The sequence below is a fragment of the Malania oleifera genome, chromosome 4 (assembly GCF_029873635.1).
Source record: "Malania oleifera isolate guangnan ecotype guangnan chromosome 4, ASM2987363v1, whole genome shotgun sequence".
Classification (NCBI taxonomy): Eukaryota; Viridiplantae; Streptophyta; class Magnoliopsida; order Santalales; family Ximeniaceae; genus Malania; species Malania oleifera.
This window is the reverse complement of record NC_080420.1, coordinates 103,117,438-103,144,084: the sequence shown is the minus strand read 5'-3', so window position 1 is coordinate 103,144,084 and position 26,647 is coordinate 103,117,438. Positions and strand designations below refer to the sequence as shown.

At 36.6% G+C, this 26,647-nt stretch overlaps 2 long non-coding RNA genes across 2 annotated transcripts; both read left to right on the top strand.

Moving 5' to 3' along the window:
- The first annotated feature begins 1,075 nt into the window (after positions 1-1,075).
- On the top strand, positions 1,076-26,375 carry LOC131153369 (uncharacterized). Its single transcript, XR_009136217.1, has 2 exons — positions 1,076-1,568; positions 25,962-26,375. It is a non-coding gene; the product is annotated as an uncharacterized LOC131153369 (long non-coding RNA).
- On the top strand, positions 8,890-9,751 carry LOC131153370 (uncharacterized). Its single transcript, XR_009136218.1, has 2 exons — positions 8,890-8,991; positions 9,107-9,751. It is a non-coding gene; the product is annotated as an uncharacterized LOC131153370 (long non-coding RNA).
- Positions 26,376-26,647: the final 272 nt, after the last annotated feature.

Below are 26,647 nucleotides of genomic sequence, written 5' to 3'. Positions count from 1 at the left end.
CTCACCTTCGCCAATCAATAAGTTTTATTGAAAATTTCATTATATGGGAGTTTCACTTTTTGGATCAAATTGCACTAATTATTTTGACGATCAGAACAATAATGCCCCAATAATATAGTATTATTATAGTCTATTATTATATTTAAAATAATAAATTATAAATAAATTAAAAAATAATATTATTATTCTATTATAGTAATTTAATATAACGATTAGCTAGACACTATGTTGCCCTCAATTACTTCAATTAATATTATGTAAGAGTTGAATTTTTTAAATTTGTGATTGTAGAATATTTTAGGACATGAATTTAATTATGTACGCATTCTTACTAGGTTTTAGTATAGTCATTCTTCATATATTAGTTGAACATATACAAGAGCATTATAGTTGTCTTCTTGAAATGTCTGTTAGGATTCTCCTATTGAGCAAAACATTGAAATGAAAATCTCGTATACATTTATGAGAATCTTATAATGTGAGCTAAACAAAAATATTCATAGGAAATAGACATCACATTCCTAAGAATTTTTTATCATAATATAACTATTTTAGTATAATTTATTCTTTCCCGAATAATACTTGAAGTACACCCCGTTTGCAGGTTATATTGCATCTTTGTTTCGTAAATTTTGGTAGAAACAATTTTTAACATTTGAAAATCTTGATTTTTTTTTGGAAGAGAGGGAGGGCAAAAATTCCAATTTTGCATATCATTAATATTTAATTTTTCTTAATTCTAAATCACATTTAATAAAATTTTAATCTTTAATTGTGTTTAATGTAAAAAGAAAATTTAATGAAGAATATTTTTTGTTCTTATTTTTCTTCTCTTTCTTTTTGTAAATAACCTTTTTTTTTTTTTTATCTAAATAGACTCTTAAATCTTATTTTCATATTTTGAAGTATTAAAAAATAAAAAAAAATATGAATAAAAATTACTTTAAACAAAATCCTAATATATATATTATTAACATTTGAATTTTTTAATTGTTAATTAAATCAAAATTCAATTTCTAATAATATTTACTATAAAAAAAAAATACTAAAGCAAATGAATTTGTTTCTATTTACCTTCCCTTTCCTTTCTTTTGAGTGAAAAGTGCCGACGGCGAATCTTCCATAACGGTTATCTCGTGCTGAAGCTCGTGTACCGAACTTTCGTCTGATCCCTGCAATTCCTCACTGGCTACGTACGCTTTTTCCTCAATTCATCAGCCCTTCGATCTTCCATTTCTCTCTCTCCATCATCATCATCATCATCATCGTCATCTTTTTCTTCTTCGTCTTCTTCTCCTTCTTCTTCTTTTTAATCTAGAATGCTACATTTTATTTTGCAAGTATAACAACTTGGCTTCGCAGAGTAGCTCCAGATGAAAATTTCTGGTGATGGCGCTCTAGATGAAAAATTCTGAGTCTTTGATTCCGTTTCCAACCATTTTTCTGCAACTCCGTCATGTGTTTTCTCTAAGTATCTGAAACAATAGGTTTTTCAAAAAAGGGAGATTCAAGCTTCAAAAGCAACAAACAGCCTCGATTCTCTCTCTCGTCTTCTCTACATCTCTCGGGTAAGCGTGATATCTTTTCCCTTTTCATATCTTTTCCTTGTCTAATTTTCTCTCATTTTGTGATGATATGTTTGGTTGCCGAGAAAGATAGGTAAAAATGAAAGATACTAAACTTATGTTTGGGAGGTCTCTTGATTTGGATTTGCGTGGATTTGGACCAAATGTAATACAATTTTATGTTGAATTTTATCCAAAAATACACTCAAATTCAAATTGAAGGCCCCAAATCCATGCTCCCAAAATGCTACGCAGCCGTGACAATATGCAGGATCCTGGGAAACCTAAACTTCCAGGGTAGCTGAGCCTGGTTGTGAACCCCACACATAGGGTCCACCAAAGAAAATATATTTTTTTGGTTCTTTCGTTTTTTACTTGTTCTTGAACATTCATTTGGAAAGAATGATTTAAAAAAAAAACATGCATTCGGGATCTTTTCTTTCATCTAAAATTAATATGAGAACATTTAAACTGAAATATTTAGAATTCATTTTCAAGTTTAAGTTTACCATTGGGCACCACACCATAATCAAAGGTAGTATTTGGGGAGCATGGATTTAGATTTGTGTGGATTTGAAAGAAACTCAATACAATTCTATATTTAGTGTAAATCCATACAAATCCATATCCAAGCCTTGAAATACATGCTCCCAAAAGTAATGTAAGCAAATGATAGAAACTCCCAAATAGATCATCGTCTTTAACTTATGTATTTGAATGGTAAGAAATTTGTTCACCTATTATGTTGAGGATCATCACCTCCAAGTAATGTGTTATAAAGTTAGATGGAGAAGGGAAGAAGGTGAGAAAAGTATGGTGGCAGTTTCCTGGAGCATTATATACAGCTCCACCCTCTGCACTTTTATATTTTATTAATAATAAGAAGACATGCGAGGCAAAAATAACACCAACTTACACCACATAATTACTAAAAGAGCATACTCTTTCCTGACACTCCCCCTCATGCCAGAGGTATATGAATACTAGATAACCCTGTTACCCTAGCTTGTTACAACCATTAGACATGGTAGGCTTGAATGAAGTGTTTGTGAAAACATTGCCCAATCCACAAATTTCTCAAATGGAGTCTTCACAACCTTATTCAATGTATCGTTCCTCACAGAATAATAGTTAACTTCAGTGTGCTTTCTCCTCTTATGAAACAATGGGTTCATTATATAAAGGGCAGTTATCCCAAAATATAACTGAATTTCATTTCAAAGAATTCCTTCTGACATAAGAGAGTTCAATCACATATGCTTGCTCACAGCACTACATCTTGCTACATTAGTTTGTTTCTTGCTACACAAGGTAAAATGATTACCTCCCACAAATGTGTGTAGTATCCAATAGTAGACCAATCATCAATAGAGCTAGCACAATTTACATTATAGTGTCTCACGGTCTCAAAGCTTCTATTACATTTATACATCAAACTTTTAATAGAAAAGCTTTTGAGATACTGTAGAATCCTACAAATAGCATCTTATTGTGGTTGTTTGGAATTTTCCGTAAATTGACTCACCACCCCATAACAAAGGATATGTTAGGTCTATTGATAGTCAAGTAGATCAACTTGCCAACCGATTGCATGCAAATATTTGTCTTCAAAATCCAATCTAACATCCTTAGATAACTTCACGTTGGGATTCATAGGTGTATCAACTTGTTTAACTCCCAATACCAGTCTCACAATAATCACTTAACAAGTCGAAGGTATATTCTTGCTGAGATAATTTCAACTCTTTTTAGAAACAGCTCCTCATCTATTTTGTTGTGTTGTGCTTTTGCTGGATATTTTGGAATAAGCTTTTTGGCTTTTTTGGATGGCACTGAGTTTGTTTGGAGTAGGTTGAAGATTTGTCTGCCAAATCATTTTTAGGATGCTGTAAGGGTAAAGATGCATTGCTTTGTGGAGATGTACGGTTTTCATAGTGTTGTGGGGATTTTGGATGGAATGGAATGCACGAATATTTATGGAGAAAAAATTGGCTTCTTTTTTGTTATGGAACAGCATTCATTATTTGGGCTTGCTTTAGTGTTTTGCTTTTGGTTGTTTTACAGGAGTGTGTTTTTCTGATATTTAGCAGGATTAGCAAAAAGGAAGAAACAACATTATGCCGAGGAAAAATGATAAAGAAGAGGAAAGGAGGTGAACAGTGTAATCCATCAAATATCTTCCGAAAAGCGAATTTGAGAACCATTACCCAAAACAAATTTAGTATAGGGAATGAAGAGGGGTAAATTTGTGACTTACACCTCCAAGGGCTCTCAAGAGAACACCTAATCCCTAAATTTGCATCCCACCCATTTATATGCATGCCAAATGTACTTTTAATAACTTTATGCTATAGAGAAGTCTCCTCTAAGGGAAACCAGCATAACCATTTAGCCCACTGAAGCAGTGTTTTTGGACACTGACTTACCAAGGCCCAAACCCCTTCTCGACCTAGACCTACACACAATATTCCAACTCATCAAATGGCTCCTCCTCTCCCCTACTCCTATCAAAGGAAATATCTCATGATTTTCTCAATTTTACTAGTTACTCCCACTGGAATTCTAAAGACAGACAAGTCATAAAGAGGGATAGTAGAAAGACAAGCTTGAATCATAGTAAAACAACCCCTCAAGACACTCTTTCCAATATTGGACCCAAAAACTCACTAATCTAGGTTACCAACTCAACTAAAGATGTCAACTCCCAGCAATCCCACCTTTCCCCAAATTAATTCTTAACCTAAAATACCACTCAAAAATTTGAAGGAGAGTACGAATATTCAAGAAAGATTCTCAATGATCACCTAAAGGAAAATAGTGTAATGTGCAAATTGAAGGTGAGACACAACTACCGCCTCTCAAACCACTCCAAACCCTCTTACAAAACCGTTCTCAACTGCCCTATCCAACAAAATACTTAGAACATCAACAACAAGCACAAACAAGAATGAAGATAATGGATCCCCTTGTTTGACATCCCCAAACCATGGGTTAGGTTCACCATTAACAATAACAAAAAAAGAATGTATTAGATAAGCAACCTCTTGTCCAAGATCTCCCTCTCCCTCTCCCGCCAAACCCCTTCCTAGTAAAGATCTTATCCAAAAAGTTCCAACTAACCCTGTGATAATTTTTTTTTCAAAATTCAGTTTAAATATAATCCCCTTCTCATTAGTCCAAGGAAACATCCTCCACTACCTCTTAAGCCACCAAAGTAGCACCCACAGTTTTCTATCCCACAAATGCACTTTGAGCCTAAGAAACAGTATCACCTAACTCTGCACCCAACCTATTCGCTAGAACCTTAGTAATAATCTTGTACACACTAATCACTAAGCTCCGAGTTAATAGGTCCAAAATCGAAAACCTTAATAAACCTACTTTTTGTTGGCACCAAAGTGATGAAAATGGAATTAATACTTTCACTCAACACCAATTCCCATAAAATTCATTAAAACCTTCACAAATCCACCCCAATCACATCCCAACAATCTTAAAAGTGATAGATTGCCACTTCACCTAAAAGCTTAAGCTATTAGGTTGTGGGCCAACAATGTATATCAGGATTTAATAGAAAGAAAGCCCTATTCCCTGCCCCACAAGAGCTATTGTGGTTCTGAATAATCCTGCAAAAAACATCCTAGTATGTAAACTTGGGATTCTCCATAAACTGATTAAGAATAACAACCTAATAGCAAAAGATACATCAAGCCTGATCACTGGATGGTATATTAGGATGTATTCAGTTGTGGAAAACAATTTTCCTTTTCAATTTTCAGTTTTTTAAATAATTAAAGAAGTACCATCTTACTTTCCTGTTTTTCGATGATTTATGGAGAATTTTGAAAACAAAAAAAGGATATTTTATGCTTTCCTATATAAATCTTGGAAAAGATGAAAACAAGGTGGTAGTTTTGTAATCATTTGAAAACCTGAAAATGGAAAGGGAAACTGTTTTCAAGAACTGAACATGCCCTTTGTTTTCCAACCAAATTCGTGTATTAATGCTTGTCAAAATATGCTCCAACATTGATTCCATGGAATATCTGTTGTTCAGCTCCCAGTGTACCTGTTTGGCCGCTTGTATCAATACTCTAGTTATGTTTTTTTTGCTGTGTATTTAAGCCTTTGATATACCTTACATCCTCAATACACGGAAATCGCCCTGGATACTTGATTTGGAATTACTTTTGAAGCCAACACTTTGTGCCCACTACTAGTGAGGATAACATCATCAACATAAACAACCACAAGCACCACATTTGTGTCATTTCTATGGACAAGGCAGAGTCATCAGAATGGCACTTATAGAAAAGCCAAACTAAGGTACCACTTCACTGAATTTGTCAAGCCAGACCGTAGGAGACTGCTTAAGATCATAAATGGCCTTTGCAACTTGCAAACCTTGCTACTATCTCCATGAGAAACATCATAGTTGTTAGAGGAGCAAGAAAAATAGAGCTCTTGGAGCCCAAAAATGAGATAAAGGTAAGGTGTAAATTTATTTAATTGTGTCTAAATTGCTCTGTATAATGAATTGTCAATTTGTAAATACATAGCATTAATAATTGAACTCAAAAATACTGAAAGATTCAATATTGGAAGAAGAAAGATGTGGAAGAAAAAAGAGAAAAGGGTAAGAGATGTCTAAGCAAATCCAAGAAGGGGAAGAAAAAAAGAAGTGGAATTCAATCAAATCATCAAAGTAGAAGCAAGGTGAGGCGAGGTTGGAGAGAAAAAAAGAACACGACTGAAAACTCAAAACTGAGAAGTGAGGGACTATAACAATAACAACCAAGCCTTAGGTTCCATTTGGCGGGGACGTTTTTTTTTCCCTTTTTTGCACGATATAGGGTAATATTCTTTGATAAATGGAGGGATGTCATATCCTTATTCACTATCCTAGCCAGGTCTACCCCTCCTCCTCCTATTGCCACAAACATTAACTAACTCCTTATTGGTGTGTTATTTTGCATGCGTTCTAGGTGCCCAAGCCATCTCAATCACCTACTCCCACCCATCTTATCTTCTACAAGTGCTATACCTAGCTTATCACGAATGTGTTCATTCCTTAATTTATATTTTGTAGTTATACACTTATACCACTCATCTGCCTAAGCATTCTCATTTTGACAACTTTTAACTTTTAGAATATTTTTTTTTTTGTAGTTGTCTAGCATTTTAATCCATATAGCTTGATTGGTCTTAACATTAGATTTTATGCATACTCTATGATCAGGGCTGCATGCTTGGAGCACTTCTTTATTGAAAAATAGGTGAGGTGTGGAGACTGGGAAAAAAAAGAAAGAAGAGTTCAACCTGGTCATTAAAGAAAGAATAAAAGAGGAATGCAGAAGCGAGGTAGAAAAAAAATTGTAGGATGAGAGAAAAAACAGAATTTATTTGGTTGGCCTATAGGATTGTGTTGCCTCATGTGGGTTGAGGCAGTGGCCTTTGCTTTTTTTGGCATGAGTTTGCTCCATGTACACCTGAAAGATTTTATTTTATTTTATTTTTTTAAATCTACCTGGTACAAAAGCCAGATGAAATGACTACCCAAAAGATTAGAACCAGAACAGAATTGAACCAAGCTACATGAGAGAATGTCTCATTTAAAACACACCAAAGGTCCAACTATACCCCTTGATCTTTCAAATAATACCATCTGGATAAAACTAAATATTATATACCTAGCGACATCTAACCAAATCTTTAATTGGTGGAAAAATCACCAATTCCCATGGCCCTTGAGAAGTCGAGCGTCCATTTTATATCCATATCTTCCTTTCACCCAAAATTCACAAGGGCCCTCAATATGAGACCATGGATAGTAACAGAGACACAACTAAGGCAAAAGAGTGACTAACAGGAGGAAGACAAGTTAGGGAAACATAATTAGCAATTGACTAAGTGTAAGCGGAAGTTTTATGAGTTCTATTGAATTAATTTTTCATATGTACATCCCAATCTTATATAATACAATTCCCTATTCTAAACAAGGAAATAATCTCCTTACCGAATAATATCAAATCCCCCACATTTACCCACTTTCCTAATTTATTAATTATTTACAATGATACTTGGGATTTTAACACTCCCCCTCAAGTTGGATCATAAATATTAATCATCTCCAACTTGCTAATGAGATCATCAAAGCTCTGTCGTCCCAACCCTTTAGTGAAAATATCTGCAGTTTGTTACTTGGTAGGTACATAAGTCATATAGATAATTCCTTCTTCGATTTTCTCTTTGATAAAGTGTCTGTCCACTTCCACATGTTTAGTCCTGTCATGTTGAACTGGATTAAGAGAGATGCTGTTAGCTGCCTTATTGTCACAATAGAGTTTGATAGGAAATTTCACCAAGACTTGTAATTCTTCCTAGAGTTTCTGTAACCACAGTCCTTCACATATCCCTTGAGCAACTGCCCTGAATTCAGCTTCAGCACTACTACGAGCCACCACATTCTGTTTTTTGCTTTTCCAAGTTACCAGATTTCCCCACACGGATGTGCAATAACCTGTGTTGGACCTTCTATCTTCCACTGTGGTGGACCTTCTATCTCTCCATCTCTACTGTATCGTCACCAGTAAGGATTATGTCATCAACATACACTATTCTTACCTCTTTTAGACTGCTGGAAGAATAGGGTATGATCTGATTGCCCTTGTTGATAACCTTGATTCTTTATTACTTTTGCAAATCTGTCAAACCATGCTCTGGGAGATTGTTTGAGTCCATACAAGGACTTTTTGAGTTTACACACTCTGTTTTCTGCACCTTTCCCACTTAATCCAGGTGGTATAGTCATGTATACTTCTTATTCTAACTCGCCATTTAAACAAGCATTTTTAATATCAAGTTGTTGTAGTGGCCAATCTAAATTGGCTGCCAAGGATAAGAGGACCCGTACTGTATTTAAATTTGCCACTGGTGCAAAATGTCTCTATATAGTCAATGCTATAAGTCTGTGTAAATCCTTTTGCAACAAGTCTGACTTTATATCTTTCAATTGTCCCATCAGATTTATATTTCACTGTGAAGACCCATTTACAACCCACTGGCTTCTTCCCTCTTGGCAAATTTATCAACTCCCAAGTTCCATTTTTTTCTAGGGCCCGCATTTCTTCCATGATTGCCTCTCTCCATTTAGGTATTTCTAGAGCTTCCTGAATGTTCTTTGGTACTCTCATCCTGTGAAGGTTAGAGACAAAAGCACAATATCTTGTAGACAAACTTTTATAAGACATGTATTTAGACCAAGGGTATTAAGTACATGACCTGGTTTGTTTTCTGATTGCAATAGGTAAATTGATATCATCAGGTACATGATTATCAGAAGAAAGCTCAATTACCAGATCACGATTGGGCATGGACTCATGGTTATTTGGAGCCATCACCGGTTCCGACGTTCTTGGTGCCTCAGGTATGAGATTCTCCCTGTTCTTTGTGTTCGGCTTTCTTGAGTAAACAAGTATGTCTGTGTTGTTTTGCGTTCCTGTATCTCCCCCTGAGGTTAAGTGTTCTGTTGTGTTTGGCAGGTTAGGAATTGATGCAATGGAAGACTCGATAGATGGGTCAGGGAATGAAGCAACGGAAGGCTCAATAGGTGGTACGGGTTCAGATGACACAGATTCAATGGTAAAGAGGTCAAAGAACCGATCTTCACTCCATGTCTCCCCCTGAAGAGAGGGCTTTGGGAAATAAGGAGTGGTTTCAAAGAAAGTAACGTCAAGACTAACAAACAGCCTTTTGGAGACTGGATCATAGCATTTGTAGCCTTTCTGAGTAGGGGAATAACCAAGGAAGACACATTTAACGGCACGTGGATCCAATTTATCCCGGTTGTGTGCATGAACATGAACAAATGTAGTACAACCAAAGATTTTCAGCGGTAGACTGGATGGAAGCCGAGAGGTAGGAAAGTGTTCTTGAAATTTTTGAAGAGGAGTGACAAAGGAAAGTACTCAACTCGACATTCGATTAATGAGATGTGTGGCTGTTAAGATTACATCACCCTAAAAATAGTTTTTCATGTTGGTAGTAAACATTAACGCCTAGGCTACTTCAAGTATATGTCTATTTTTCCGTTCAGCCACCCCATTTTGTTGAGGGGTATCCACACAAGAACTCTGATGAACAATCCCATTTTCTTGAAGATAAGTTCCCAGAATAGTATTAAAGTATTCCATACCATTATCAGTACGTAAAATTTGAATATTAGTCTGGAACTGTGTATGAATCATGGAATGAAAACTGATAAAAATGGAGCGGACTTTAGTTTTGTCTTGCAGCAAGTAAACCCAACAAAGATGAGTATGGTCATCAATAAATGTAACGAACCATTTTGTATTGGTGCGATTGAGTGAACGTGAGGGATCCCACAAATCACTATGAATCATAGTAAATGGGTGAGATGGTTTGTATATGGATGATGGGAAGGAAGTACGACGGTGTTTTGCAAGCTCACACACTTCACATTGAAACTCAGGAGACTTTTTATTTGAACAAATAGACGAAAACAAACATTTTAAATATTGGAGTATTACATAGTTCGCTCAAGCTTGCCTCCTCAAAGTAGTAGAGTTCCTCATGTGTCTTAGGAGTGTCAATCGTCTTCCCCGATGATAGGTCCTGAAAATCACAATGAGATGAAACAAATTTAGCAGAACAATTCAAGTCTTTTGTTAATTGACTGATGGATAGCAGATTGCAAGACAACTTGGGAACATGTAGGACTGATTGTAAAGTGATTGAGTCAGATATGTGAATACTTCCTTTATCAGCAACTGGTGAGAGAGAGCCATCTGCAATTTTTACTCTCAAATTCCCAACATATGGTGAGCAGGATGAAAAACATTGATAAGAACCAGTCATATGATCAGATGCGCTCGAGTCAATTATCCATGGAGATTTGTAATAGGATGTAGTATTTAAAGCTAACAGATAATTACCTCGGTGAGCTAGGGAACTAGAAGAAGACTGACCCGATGTTTGAATTGACAAAATCATTTTATACAGCTGGTCTAACTGTTCAGGACTGAATGCACTATTTGAAGAGGTATTGATTTTTTCTCCTTGTAATTTTTTAGTTGACCTGTCAGTGCTAGTCTGGTACCCACGATTTTTTTGGTATTGTCTCGGCTTCCAATCTACCGACTTTCCATGAATCTCCCAGCAAGTATCTTTTGAATGACCTATTTTTCGGCAATGTTTGCACCATAATTTACCTTTTTGTGGTCGTTGGCTGGATCCCCCTGGGCCTTTTGATACAAGGGCCGAGACATCAGGCCCATTAGTGTGCCCATTTAGATTTGGGGCGGATACGGGTAGGTCCAACCCGACAGGATCATTTTGGGGCCTCAGCATTACACGCCTCCTGCTTTCCTCCCTCCTAACCTCTGCGAATACCTCTCGGGTTGAAGGAAGAGGTCGTCGGCCAAGGATGCGTCCCCTCACGTCATCCAAATCCCGGTTCAGGCCGGTAAGAAACTCGAAGACCCTTTCGTTCTCGAGCCTCCTTCGGTATCGTGTGCTGTTGGCGGAGCACTCCCACTCCTCGTCGGTGCTTAAGTCGAGTTCCTGCCAGAGATGGGTCATCTCCATGAAGTACTCAGTAACGCCTCTCTCACCTTCCCTCATCTGCCACAATCGGGTCTTGATTTTGAAGATTTGCGAGTAACTCTCGACGTCGGAATATGTCTCATGAACAGCGTCCCAAACGTCCTTCACCGTTGGCAAGAACAGGTAGATTTTCCCGAGTGACGGCTGCATCGAGTTGACGAGCCATGCGGTGACCATGGAATTTTCGGACCTCCATTTTTGCAAGGCAACCACGTCGGTAGAGTCTTGTTTCCTCCGTTCGCCGGTAAGATAGCCTAGCCTCCCTTTTCCTTCAATCACCAATTTTATGGATTGAGCCCACTCACGGAAATTTTTTCCGTTTAATCTCTCCACTGAGAGTGGAAAGGATATGTTGTCAAGTCCATTCGAACCCCCAACAGATGTGGCCTCTGAGTCGCCGTCGATATTTGCAGAAGAGGTTGACCCTCTGCTGTTGACGATGCCGTTGACCATAGTTAGCTAAGGTTGAGGAACCCTAACTCTGATACCATGTAAGCGGAAGTTTTATGAATTCTATTGAATTAATTTTTCATATGTACATCCCAATCTTATATAATACAATTCCCTATTCTAAACAAGGAAATAATCTCCTTACCGAATAATATCAAATCCCCCACATTTACCCATTTTCCTAATTTATTAATTATTTACAATGATACTTGGGATTTTAACACTAAGTGACCAAAGGTTTCTGAATATAAGTTATGATACCTTTCCTAAGAGCAATGAGCAAATCGAAGTCTACTGAGATGTTAGATTACCATTTTATCTAAAAGCTTAAGCTATTAGGTTGTGGGGCAACAATGTATATCAAGTTTCAACACTCACCCATACGTGTAGCTCGACAGCATGTGGAGAGATAAACACACAATAAATGAGACCCATGATAGGTAACACAATAATATTTTTTAAACGCACACAATAAATGCGGGCAACAAGACTAGAACCTAGACCTCCTAGTAACCAGCTCTGATATCATGTTAGATTACCATTTTACCTAAAAGCTTAAGCTATTAGGTTGTGGCCCAACAATGTATATCAAACTTCAACATGAGACTAATATATTCAAACAGAACCTGACACAGTACAGGGTTGAAGAGGCTGCTCAATGGCTGTAGCGATGTTATTCTTTTCATATAGAGTTGATAGTGACAATGTTTGCTTACAACTAAAACAGAGGTGTCCAGCAAGGTAATGGGAGCGAGAATAGAAGGGCCTAAACAAGAAGTAGAACCACTAATAGTAAATGCACCAAGACTAGAATCGTCCAAAGAGTAGCCCAAGAAAAATTGGCTGTTCTCTTAGAAAAGGTCACGCCAGTACTGACACTGTTGGTGAATTGAAGAGTCCTAGCAAATGTATTGGGCAGTAAAATGCCAACCAAAATCGTTTATCTTGACCAACTTGCTGAATATGGACAAAACAGGTGCTCTCAAGAGCATGAGCATGACCAAAAAATAGATTTATACTACAAAGCTCACTCTATGATGAAAGGAAGACCACCTATGCTTCCCTAATTGACAAGCTTGACATTCAAGATGGGAGAGATTTTAAAACTGGAAGAACTTGTATTTTCATGAGAGATGGATGACGTAGGTGAGCATGCCACTGATCCAAAGAAAAACATCATATGAAGAAAATGAAAATTCCATGTAAGATGAACTAGGATTACCACCATCTCTTAAGAAATAATATAGCCCATCCTTCTTGAGCCCTCCATCAATCTTTCCCTTTGAAAATCTTGGACCTGGATAACATGGTAAGAATGATAAAATGTGACTGAGCAACTGAGAGAGCTTAGAAGCCCTGCTACATTTGAATGGGTCACCATTGTATTAGACATGGTAGAAAGCTAGATTGAAGCTGTTGGACCGCATGGACCAGATTTTTAAACTCCTCTTAAGACATAATAGATGATGTGCTCATCCTCCCATTAAGAAGACCTGGTGTACAAGAAGGATCCCTTTGTTGGCCCACACATGTTTCCATGGAGAACCCATCAATGATCAACAACATGATTTTTTTCCTTGCAATAAGTGCAAGCACGAGCACCAAAATAATTCGCACCCATACTGAAACAACCATCTCTTTCGCAACCTACCCCAAACAATTTTAATGTTTTTTATTTTTTTATTTCCTGAGAACAAACAATTTTAATGTTGTAATTTGCACACTAACACTATGAATTGGACCTTTATCTGTGAAACCATAAAAGCAACCCTCTAAACAGCCCAGGACACAAACTATGCTGCCTAGTCAAAGAAAAGAAAACCACACAGTAGGGAAGGCTGGCAAAATATGGGGAAGACAAAAATCAGTGCAACCCAGCAAGAAAACAGAGCAATAGCAGCACACAACAGCGCTCAAAAACCAGCAGCCACACATGCTAACACCCTGTGATAAATTGTAGAATTGGAACAGATTAATAGAGAGGTATAAAAATCTGTCACAACCACAAAATGTCAACAACTGAATATCCTCCAAAAACAACAACAACAACAATAACAACAGCAATAACTATGACAACGACAAACCAAGCCTTAAGTCCTATTAGGTGGTGTCGGCTATATGAATCCTTTTTTGCCAATAATTCCACCAACAAATTCAGTTAAATCCTTGCTCGTTATCTCATTCCAAGTTACTTTAGGTTTACCCCTGCCCTTTCTACCGCTCCTCACAGTAACTAGCTCACTACTCATTGGTGCACTATACGGCCTACCTTGCACACATGGTCTTAAATTTCCATGAAATTGTCGAAATTTCCGATTTCCGTCACCCTTGAAATCGAAATGGCAATCGATTTCCGTCTTGCAGAATTTCTGTCAAAATTTCAACAAATCATCTGAAATTTATTGAAATCTCGAAATTTTAGCGAAACTTGTCGAAATTTGAACTATGCAATGAAATTTTCCTGAAATGCAAATGAGGGATTTAGGAGTGAAGAGAAATATCTCTCTTAATTTATTTTATTTATTTTTTATCAAAAAAAAATATTATTACAAGTGCTTTTGAAATTTATGAAGAAGTAAACTTACAACAACATTTTATTTAACCATTCATGTTTTTGTCATTATTTGTATAATAAATAATATTTAAATGATATATGAATTTCATTTGTATTAACTAATTCACTAAATATGTTTAATGGACATTATCTTACAAATATGTTTGATGCACATATTATATTACAACTTCTCCACCTCATACACAGCATAGATGTATTTACTTGTAATATATTAGTCCTAAAACTTACATTGATATGTCTATTAATCATTTATAAAGCTTTGTAAAAGAATTCCAAGCTTTACTACTTATTTCCAACAAATTGAAATCGAAATTGACATCGAAATCGAGATTTCCGTTGAAATTTCCATACTTTTGGAGCTTCGAAATTTGATTCGAAATCGAAATCTAATACCTTGCTTGCACATGCCCAAACCATCTGAGCTGGCTCTCCCATATCTTACCTTCTATAGAAGCTACACCTAACTTACTACAAATATGTTCATTCCTTAGTTTATTTTTATCATTATACCACTCTCCACCTTGGAATTCTCAATTCCGAAACTTTTACTTTTTAGACGTGTTGTTTCTTAGTAGTCCAGCATTTTGATCCATATAGCAATGATCCACCTGAAACAAAGATGGAAAAAATGGATCAAACACTACCAGCAGTCTGCCTGCAACAAAGAGAGGTTCTAGGCACACTAGACCTTCTCAAGATCATCCACAGCAACTATGAATTGAGCACACATCATAACTGGTGTCATTTTATGATGATAGTAACAATTTCCTTTGCCTAAACGCACAACACCCACACACAACTGAATAGAGTGATAAAAAATGCTGAATGTCTGGCAAACCAGGGGTGTTCTAATTAAGGGGTCAGTCAAGGAGGAAAGGAAAGAGAAACAGGGTGGGGTCTGTGAACTGTAGCACTGAACAGTAGTGATGAACAATGACTGTGAATAGTGCTGAGGAACATTAATGATGAACTGTGAACAGTGAACTGTAGCGGTGAATAATATTGACAAACAATGAACTGAAAAATGAGATTCAAGCATGATGAATCCAAGCTTGCTATGATACCATGTTGCTAAACTGAAACATCTAACTTGAGTAGAAGAATTAGGGTTAGGTTCAGAAAATATAAGAGAAGAAGATGAGAGAAGGTCAAGGTCTGCAGAGCATGATTCTCACTGACCATTCATCACTACTTTATACATGAAGTAATCAATTCCCCTGAAATAGTAAGATAGTGACATCCTACATCATAAGCTCCACCACTTTACTGATTTGCATTTTATTTATTACTGTTTGCAAATTGTTTTGAGCTGCCATAACTTATCATGTCTAGAAAGCTGGAAATTCCAAGCTATTCGAAGACACTCCTATTATTGTAGACTCTATTGTTTGAGGTACACTCTTTGACATTTGAGGAAGGTGCTCTAGTGAATTTGATCTTGATAATTTTCTTTCTTCTTGATTGAAAGACATACGGCTGTGAAGAATTTCAAATACCACTTGGTCAGATGTGGGTAAGGTCTTAAATTTGATTTAGACTCAAATTTCGAAGCTCCAAAATTATGGAAATTTCGATGGATATTTCGATTTCAATGTCAATTTCGATTTTTATTTGAAAAAATAATGGAAATCAGCAGTAAAGCATGGAATTTTTTTATGAAACTTTAGAAATGGTTAATTGATTTAATAATATAAGTTTTTTGGACTAATATATTACATGTTAAATACATTTAAGTTGTGTATGATGTGGGAAAGTTAAAATATAATTTTTGTATCGAATATATTTGTTAGATAATGTGCATTAAACATATTTAGTTAATACAAATGAAATTTATAAATCATTAAAATATTATTCAAATAACGATAATTTAGACATGAATGGTTAGATAAAAAAAATGTTGTTGTAGCTTATTTTTTTTAATATAGTTTCAAAAGCCCTTGTAATAAACTTTTTGTTTCAATAAAAAAATAATAAATTAAGAAAGTAATTTCACTTCGCTTCTAAATCTCTAATTTGAATTCCGAGGAAATTTTGTTCTATAGTTAAAACTTTGACCATTTTTGCTAGAATTTTAAGATTTGATAAAGTTTAGATGAATCATTGAAATTCCAATGGAAATTATGTAAAAGGAAAATTGATTGCCATTTCAATTTCGAGGGTGATGAAAATTGGAATTTCGATGGAAATTTCTACAATTTTGTGAAAATTTAAGACCATAGATGGGGACTTGTTAAGCAAACCTATTTGAATAAGCTTAGGGTGAAAATCCCTCTCTACTTTCAACAAATCTCTCTTTTGGAAAATGGCTTTGGAGGTTCATGAAGGACAAATACCAATTTTGGAGAAAAATCGTTGCTTCAAAATATGGTCTTAACCACAACAGTTCAGCCTCTAAGGAATTTTCTTCAAGATATTTTCTTCCTTGTTAGAGGCCGTGCCTTGGTGCGATGGCAAGTGCCTCCGCCTTGGTACGGGTGGTCTCGGGTTCGAGACTTGGGAGCAGCCTCTCCAAAAATCAGGGTAAGGCTTGCCGACATCCACCTCTCCTAGACCCCACTCAAAGTGGGAGCCTTGTGCACTGTGTACGGCCCTTATTTATTTTTTTTTAAAATATTTTTTTCCTTGTTAAACTTGACACTTGAAAATCGGGATAATTTTTTTGTCAAGCATGACATGTGGTGCAGGTGCAGCCTTCTCCCCTGAGCACATGGTTTCCTACCATATTCAGCTTAACCTGTGATAAAGAAGCTCTAATTAGTAATGACCTCCAACTATGGAACATTCCTCCAGTGAGGAATGCTTATGATTGGGTGATTGATCACCTTGTGGACTTCTTTAGCAGCCTGTACAAAGTTCCCTTTTGAAACATTCCTAATGAACCAACAAGGAACCTATAGAAAAATGGTGGCAACTTTACAGTTAGCTCGTAGCCTCCTTCAATAGGAAAGCTCAGTTCTCCCGTAGCAACCAGCAGCAGGTTCCCCAGTAAGCTGATTTGGAAAACCACTGTGCTCGCAAAGGTTGCTTTTTTTTACATGGGAGGCAGCTCTTCTATGGAAGATTCTTGCAATAGACAATCTGCAGAAAGGGGGACTACCTCTTGTCAACAGATGCTTTCTGTGTATGGAATATGCTTACACAATTGAGCATATCCTCTTGCATTATTCTTGGACCAGAAATCTTTGGGATCTGGCCACTACACTGATCAGGTAGCAGAGGATTACTGCCAGAAGGGCTTGGAAAGGCATTTGCTCAAGTAAGGAATGAAGGAAAACTTTGATTCATATTCCCTTCGCATATTACCAACGACAAATGGACTACTACTTTAACTAGTTGGTATAGTGGCTTGTACATAGTAGACACTCATACAGTTCTCAATTTTTTTGACACCCTTTATTACAGGTGATTTTCTTAGCACTTTGCACATGGGTGACACCCCTTGGGCCCTTTAATGAATTTCATCTATGCTGATTAAAAGAAAAGATAAAGGCATAAAATGAAAGGTTCTAGGGAAGGACTCCATTTCCTTGGGATGTCCAAATAATCTATTGCTTTGTTAGATGGTGAGTAGAACTACCTGTATGATTACATAAATGAATGTTTGGTGTCAGGAAGCATTTAGTCCTCCCTCCAACAACAACAAAAGAACCCTTAAGTCCCACTAGGTGGAGTTGGCTACATGAATCCTTAGTATCCCATTTGCTCACTCCTTACTTGTGCGGCCTACATTGCTGGTGCCTAAACCTTCCCTGCCGCCCTTCCCTTTATCTTATACAGCTGCTATGTCTAACTTACTGCAATATATTTATTCCTTAATTTATACTTTTAATGTTATTTCACTCATCCACCTTAGCTTTCTCATTTCGGCAACTTTTACTTCCTGGATATGTTGTTTTCTGGTTGGCCCACATTTCGATCCATACGGCATAGTTGGTATTACAGTGTCCTACAAAAATTTTCTTTTAATTTTAAGGTATTCTACAATTTCACACAACACACTTGAAGCACTTCTTTATTTTACCCAACTTTAACTCTACATAGTGGATCTTCTTTGATTTCTCCTTTTGCTTACGTAGTAGACCTAAGGTATCAAAATCTGCCACTGCTATTAATTTTTTTACCAACAAGTTTAATATTTTCCCTATTATTCCTCCTACCATGATTGAAATTATATTTCATATATTTTTAGGAGTTTAAGTGCATCACAGGCAGAGTTCCTTAGTCTTCCCTCCTCCTTGAAAGGAAAAAAAAGAAAAACAATCACAAGAACTGCCATGCTTTTACCCTTTTTTTAAGGCCCCTCAAATAATTGAGGCATTTGTGTACAAAGGCTCCTTTAGAAGCAGGCACCTGAACTACCCAAAACCTCACTCCATCCCTTTAACAAATGCCTCCTAGACAATGCTAGCAACACTTAAAACCTCAACCTCCCAACTGGGAGGATCAGGAAGTGCGTCACTGGGTTCAAGTCCTTGTTCGCAACTAAATGCTACTTGTACAATAGGCACTTGAATTTCTCTCACTGTGTGTTACAGATGCGCATGTGTGCATGACATGAGGAAAATATTTGAAGAGTTTCCACTTTTAGAGTGCACTGATACAACTACAAGGAAATTGTAGCACGAGAAAGTAATATAACTCTTGTATCCTCCATTTTCAGATCTTTTTTCATAGGGAAATTATTCTTTAATGACACAGCAGGGAAATTGTCTGCAAATTTAATGGGTCAAATTTATTATTGAGTTATTTATGAGGCTGCCATTCATGTCTGAAATCATGTCATGATACCTGTTATTGTCCTTAGCTACCTATATTTTGTTGGAAGCTTGTAAGAATATTGGTTCATGCATCAGGATTTTGAACTTAATTGCAATAAAATGAGTTTTCTGTCAATTTTATCTACATTGTTGTCACTATAAATTGGATGTGTGATGGAGGATGAAAACTGGGTAATTGGATGGATCATTTTGACTTAATTTGGAGGCCAATTTCCAAGAATAAGGTCAATGATTTTTGAGTCCTCAGCCCAAGCGTGCTTGTTTAATTAGTAGTTTACTATGTGTGTTTAGTTTGTTTGTGGTAGGATTATGTTTTTGGGGGGCTTATTTGTAGTATTTGTGTGTTATAGGTGTCTGTAATTTCATGTATCTTTAGGGGTATATGTGTAATTTCCTATATTTTAAGCTTTCTTGTAAATAGTGTGTGAAAGCAATCTAGGAGGGGGTTATAATTAAATTTGAAATGACAGTTGAACGTGTGTTCTTCTCTCCCAATTGTATCTCCTTCCTCTCTTCTTCTTCCTTCTTCCTTCTTCCCTCTCTTTTCCTCTATTTTTCTTTCAATTTCTTCCTCCAAACAGATCACACCATTCATCCATTTCAATCCCTCACCCCTCTCACTCATTCTTCCTCTTTTTCCTTCTTCCATTCTCCTGTTCTATTTCTGATATTTCTATTCTGCTGCCTCTAATTTCTGTTCTGTAACGACTCTCTCTCATTTCTGTCCTAATCGTCTGCAGCCACTCTCCTCTTCTGCCTTAGTCTTTCTTCTTCTTTTCTTAATTCTCTCTTTCTCTTTCCCTATCCTTCCTTGATTCTACAGCACCAAGAAATAGTCAGGAAAAAGGGGAAAAATATGAAATTACAGCCACTATCCTCAAATTTCGAACAGGAAAAGTTCCACAGCCACCGCCCCCTCAAAATCCCTAAGTTCTTGGGATTATTTCTGCACACCTCCATCAACATCACAACTAGCATCCTGTGATCTACCTCCGCTCCGAACTTCATCATCAGAAGGTCATCACCAGGATGCTGGCAGCACATGTGCCCCACATGCTAGCGATATGCGTATGAAAATTCCCCAGAAATTCCTGCAACTTCTAAGTTTGAGAGATATAGGTTCCAACCACAAGATTTTGATATTTCCATGATATTTTGATCTGCAATGTGATATTTTCATTGCTAATGGGATATTTTTCAAGCAAGCACGATAATTTGATATGATAAGCTAGAAATTGTCACTGCCAGCATCAAGAATCAGATCTTGTTGCTGCATTTTGTTGCTTTTCTAAGTGAAATTATTTAATTTATGCATGACACTCTTTGGATATATTTCTTGAGAAATTGGGAATAAGGTCAGTGGTTTTGTATAAATAGACTGAGAACTGTTGGCACTTTGTGGTAAGGGTCTTTGGTAATAAATAATTGCAGCACACATGTAAACAACATGGTGACTAATTTTGAGTCTTCTGCAAAAGTGGAATTATAGTTCCTATAGGGTAGAAAACATGGAGGGGGCTTGGAGACTATTATTTGCTTTGAATAGGCTAACAATTGAAATTGCAGCCTTGGGAAAGAGGTCCATTGATTTTCCTACCAAACAAGAAAATGGTATAGCTATTGTCCCTCATAATTTTGAGTTGCATGAAGGCTGAAATGATAATTTGAGTAAGGTAATTAAACTAGAAGTATTGGATTTTAATGGTAATGGTGCTCTTGATGAATTTGATTATTGGTTGTAGACCTGGAAAAACAGATAAAAATCTGTTAATCAGAGCCAAATTCGACCTGCTTAAACCAACTCATAATTGATCCACACATTAAATTAGTCGAATATGGTTTAAACTTCTTTTACCCCTAATTGAGTCGGTTGGCATATTTCGGATTTTATCCAATGGATATTTTCCTTATCCATTAGCTACTAATGTCTAAATTCATAGATAATCCTATATGTTCATGCTTATTCAAAATCATTATAATCATCATAAGCTCAATTGGCCAAAGCCTTGTGTCACGGTTCCATATTAGATGTGTACTAGAGAGAGCTTGGGCTTATAAGGTTGGCTTGGGCTTCAACTATGTGTGGTGCCTTTTATAGGACAAATTCGTGAGGCTAGTAGGCCAAAGCGGACAATACCTCACCAAAGTTAGGTCTAAGACCGTTACATTTGGTATCAGAGCCACCTTGGTGTGGCGCCTTTTATAGGATAGAGAGAGCTTGGGCTTATAAGGTTGGTTTGGTCTTCAACTATGTGTGGCACCCTTTATAGGACAAAGCCATGCGGCTAGTAGGCCAAAGCGGACAATACCTTACCAGAGTTGGGTCCAAGACCGTTACATTTGGTATCAGAGCCACCTTAGGGGTAGTATCCTTTGGGTGGACCCTACACAGAGGCGTAAGCCACTTTGATAAGGACGTCAGAGATTACATGGGAGTCTCTCATAGTCTCACGGTCCCACATCGGATGTGTACTAAAGAGATCTTGGGCATTTAAGGTTGGTTTTGGCTCCAACTATGTGAGACATCTTTTATAGGGCAAACCCATGAGGTCAATACTCACTAGAGTTGATATGAACCAATAAGCTTCGATTGTACAGGATGATTTGCACATGCCAAGCGGACCCATCACAAGAGCTAAAGCCAAGAAGGTCAAGGAGGCTACGCAAGGACTAATTGAGAAGTTGTTCGAACAAGAGTCAATGAGGGTCATGGACACTAAAGAAAAGGACTTTCTTGAAGAGCCTAAGATGGTATATTGTCCAAAGACGTGTGAAGCTGGAACCTTAAGCCAATAGGGGTTGTTTAGGGAATTTTTCTTATTTTAATTAAAGTATGGGCTAAATAGTGGGCTAATTGTGTCAATTAAGCATGACATGTGACTTGCATATGTTTTATTAAATGACATGACACATGACATGTGACTTGTACATGTTTCATTAAATGACATGACATGCTTAAGGTTATGCGGGGCTATTTTATTGGCCATATTGATGTCATAGCCTATTTTTATTGGCCGGGCTAATGTCATGGGTTTCTTTTATTTTTTATAAGGAGCCAACTCTTTGTTGTATTGAAAAAGGAATATTTTTGGCTGAATACAATTCCAAGTGAGGTTTATTTCTCTTCAAGTTCTTCATTGAATTTTCATTGAACTTATCAAAGATGCAACCTTTGTAGCGTTCATCCATTAATTTGATATTCTTGGTTTGTGCTTCATGTCAAGCAATAGGTCAAAGATCTACTACCATGTCGAATCTTATTTTGGGTTTGGGGTTTTGATAAATCTGATTTAAGGTCTCCGGACGTTCATTCTTAGGATTTCGCATCAAGAGTCTTTACACCTAGTGACACACTCCCAACTCTTGCACTATTGTATTTGTCTCTGGATCTGCCCCATGCCCACATTCAAACTCAAGCTCAAATACTCATTTCTTGTGATAACAAAAAAAAAAGCCCTAAATTCATTGTTTGAAAAGTAAAAAAATTATAATTTTGTGATTGGTTATTAAATCTTTAACAATTTACCAAATTATAATTTTAAAAATAACCTCTATTATAATGTTACGAAATAAATTATTCATTGGATGGCAAAAAAAATTATACTAGGGATGGGAATGATAGATATTTGCCATCCGCCATGGATTATCTAATCCTAACCTCCATAAATCCTCCACTTAATTGAGTTAGATACTGATTGTAAATTTGTCACTTGATAATTTGCCTAATCCGCCATTATCCAACCCAACCTACTTTGCTAGGTCTAATTGGGTGTATTCTTTGGAATATTATTTCCCATGATGACATGAATGAGACTAGGATGTTGTATTTGGCTCAAAATTGAAAGGAACTGCTCAAATTTGGCGATTAAATCATAGAAGGTCTTTAGAAGAAGGATATTTGGTGAGATTGCAACATGGGACAAGATGAAATGACCCATGCAGGAGAAAATTGTACGTATCCATTATTGGCAGCATGTTCACATGACTTTTTGATTTGAAGCAAGTAGAAAAGATGGTGACAGAGTACACTAGTAGGTTCTATCATGTAGCTATTTGTGCCAACATAGAATGTAAGGAGGATGTGATGTTAGCTTTGTACAGAAAAGGGTTGAAGCCAACTATTCCAAGCTTGCTGCAGGCCGTCTTATTGCAATTAGGGATGTAGTAGGTTGCCACTTGGACTGAGGAGGATATGCAGCATAATCCTCCTAGAGCTACATTGACCCTTTGATTTGAGAAGAGTACTAGTGGAGTTGTGCGAGAGAAGTCAACTAAGCAATTGGGGGTAGAGGAGTTCAGACTAATACCCTTTGTAGGATTCTTGAGCATTTTGGAATAACTTCGACCATCAATTAAGTGCTTCAAATGTGAAGGTTTAGGGCATCAAGCTGCACAATGTCCCATCATGGCTGTTGCAGAAAAAAAAGATGATGATGATGGCATTCAAGTAGTTGTAGCTGAAACAGAAGTCCTAAGTGGTTTAGATGAGGATGACAATGTGAAAATCTGTTGAGTGCTCTGACTTATGCTCTTCCCACAAGGTTGGAGAAAAAGAAGATTGGAGACGAATTAGCTTCTTTCAGACTTTGGTGATTTTCATAAGCTGCTTTGCATTTTGATTTTTGATCCTGCTAGTGATACAAATGTAGTTTCTAAGAAGTTATGAAGGAGTTAAGTTTGTAAGTTGGATGTCATCCGGATCCATACAAATTGCTTGGGTGAACAATACCAACTTGGAGGTCAATGGTCGTTGCTGTTCAATTGTCGAAACAATGCAATGTGACACCGTTTCTCTCAAGATTTGTCATATCCTTCTAGGCTGTCCATGGTTATTTGATAGGAGGGTTAAGCATGATGTCTCTGAAAATTTTTCGTCCGTATCTATCTATGAGGAGAATTATAAGTTGATACCATCGAGCTCCTCCACATACCAAATTGAAGCAAACGACATTTCTTTCTTTGAAGCAAGATGATTCTATTCATGGTGTTGGACTCCTAGGTGCTTCCCTAACTCGATGGAGTTGAGTTCTTTCTATAAGGAGGGGCTTGATGTAGGACGGACGCTGGTACTTGGGTGGATAATTTTGACCAAGTTTGGAGGTCAATTTCAAAGAATAGGGTCAATGGGTTGTTGGAATCCAAACCCAAATATGCTAGTTAATTAGTAGTTTATTACGTGTGTTTTGCTTGCTTATAGTTGGACTGTGTTTGGGGTCTTGTTCTTAATATTTGTATATTTTAGGGGTTGGTTTGTAAAAAAAAATTGTATCTTCTTCCTTCTTCCTTCCTTCTTCTTTCCTTCTCCTCTCTGTTTCTCTTCTAATTTCACCAGTAGCAGCAATTTATTGATGCTGCCCTGCATCAATGTGCAAATCTGCTGAGGTTTTTCTTTATCATGATGAAAAAGCCTCTATAAAAAATTATTTTGGGGGTATGAAACAGAAAAAGATGCCTGTTTGTTGACTGTTATACTCTTAACAATGTCATTTGATGACAGGCTTCCCTGGGAGCTCCCTTGCAGTGCTTCATGCATTGACTGTTAAGTCCTAATGATATCATCTGGGAGCAGGATTCACTGGGAACTTCCCTACCATTGCAGACTACTTTGCCATAAAATAGTGTTAGGAACTTTACTGAAGAGTTTCAGTGAATGCTATTCAAATTTACTGGTATAGATGCATACAATACATACATATGTATACACACACACATGTATACACACACACACACACACATATATATATATATAGGGAAATTCTCCATTATTGTATTAGTCTTTGCTTGGCTTTTCAAATTTCCAAAATCCCAATAAAAATGATATTGCTAATATGCTTGTGAAAAAAAAATATAATTATTTTTAAATTTAAAAAACAGAAGGTCTGGCTGTCTGTGAGCAGTGGAGGATGCACGACTGCTAGTGTGCATGGTTAAGGTTTTGTAATTTGCCTCCATGGAGACCCATGCAATTGAAGCATGGAATCATTTTTAGGGTAAGAAGAATTTAAACTACCTTCCCTGTTAGGGCTTTGATCCCCGCCTCCAATGTTGAGGTGCTAGAGAAAATTACTTACAACGTGAATGATTAGCCATGTGGTATATTTTGAAAACTTTGTTGGTACTATTATAAATAACACTTGTGCTTTTTGTGAGGATGAGAAGACAAACTTTCTGAAGTTTTGGTTGCTAATTATTATTATTATTATTATTATTATTATTATTTTTTAAGGTTCTGCTGTCTTGTGACTGTAGGAAGGGAGGAGGCAAAAAAGAGAAGGGGGGGCTAGGGGCTTGAGGAGTGGAGCTAGGTATGAGAAAAGGCTATGAGCGGGAACAAGTTTGTGCACCCTTGTAGGAATCAATTGTAGGAGGGCCTAGATGGGCGATGCCTTTGTATTTCTACCAATAATCTTTAGTTTCTTGGCTGCAAAAGCTTTTCAGCCTTGTTTGCTCTACTTCTTACCTGATACCACATGAAACTGTAGATAAGCACAAGAATGATGAGAGTAGAGAGGTTCAAGTAGTTGAGTTGAATTGATTTTTCTTTTTAATAAATCAGAAAATAGGACAAAATTTCTTTATTAATTAGTGGAAAATACAAATGCAAGGAGAGAGACTCTCTGATGCTGTACAGAAATCAGTTAAGTCAAAATAAAACAAAAAAATAAAAAAAGCAGCATTGGTATGCATATATTATAATGATATGCAAAAGCGATTCTAAATAAACTTTATAGTGTGGAAATTACTCCAAATTAATAATATAAAAAAAACTGCTGATCCAATTTATTTTGTAGTTTGTGGCATGTTAAAAGAATCGGCACAGTAACTTGTTTATGTAACCATGCACCAGCACCCTATATTTAGAACATCTCAGAGTGAGAAAGGTTCCAGCTGTCATCTAAGTTCTACTATGTCGAATTCTTCACCATCTATTCTAGTACTCAGAAGAAGTCATCTAATCATGGTTTGCAGAGTTGATGTTAGAGGTTCTGCTACTCAAAATTTATCCGGAGGAAAGCTCGGAATTTTGCAAACTGAAGATAAGTGAACATTTTGAGGAAGGAGGAGAAACATCATGGTTGAATTCAACTCTGAAACGGCATATGAGGGTGGTGGCATTGCCTTGGGGTACAAAGAATATGTTCTGGGTCTATATATGGCTTCATGCTCATCATGAGGTATAATACATCTTTTAGTGAGTCATGGCTGTCATTTAACGTTTATGCATTATTATTGTGCTCTTTTATAAATCAGTGCAAAAATAAATAAATAAGTGAAATAATATGGAGTTCTTGCCTCCTGATTTGTTAACTTCCTCGAAGATCTCCATGCTTTTTGAGGTATAACTTACTGATTAAATTCAGCATTATTGGCTAGTGCTGATAATTCAAGAACACTCTGCTCTATTTGATTTTCTACAATTTGCAATTCCTTTCTATTAAAAAACATCTGTTGTTAGAAAATGGAAATTTTGTCATTTTATACATTTAGTTTTGTTTGACAAAACTTTCCTTGCACAACATATTTGTCTACTATTTAGTTCATATAAAAATGTTCTTTTAATTTTCTTTTGCTTGCTGCTTTCCTATTGATTCAATAGGGAAGCCCTTAATATGATGCCCTAGTTTTTGTTTCTTTCATTTTAGAGCATAAAAGTA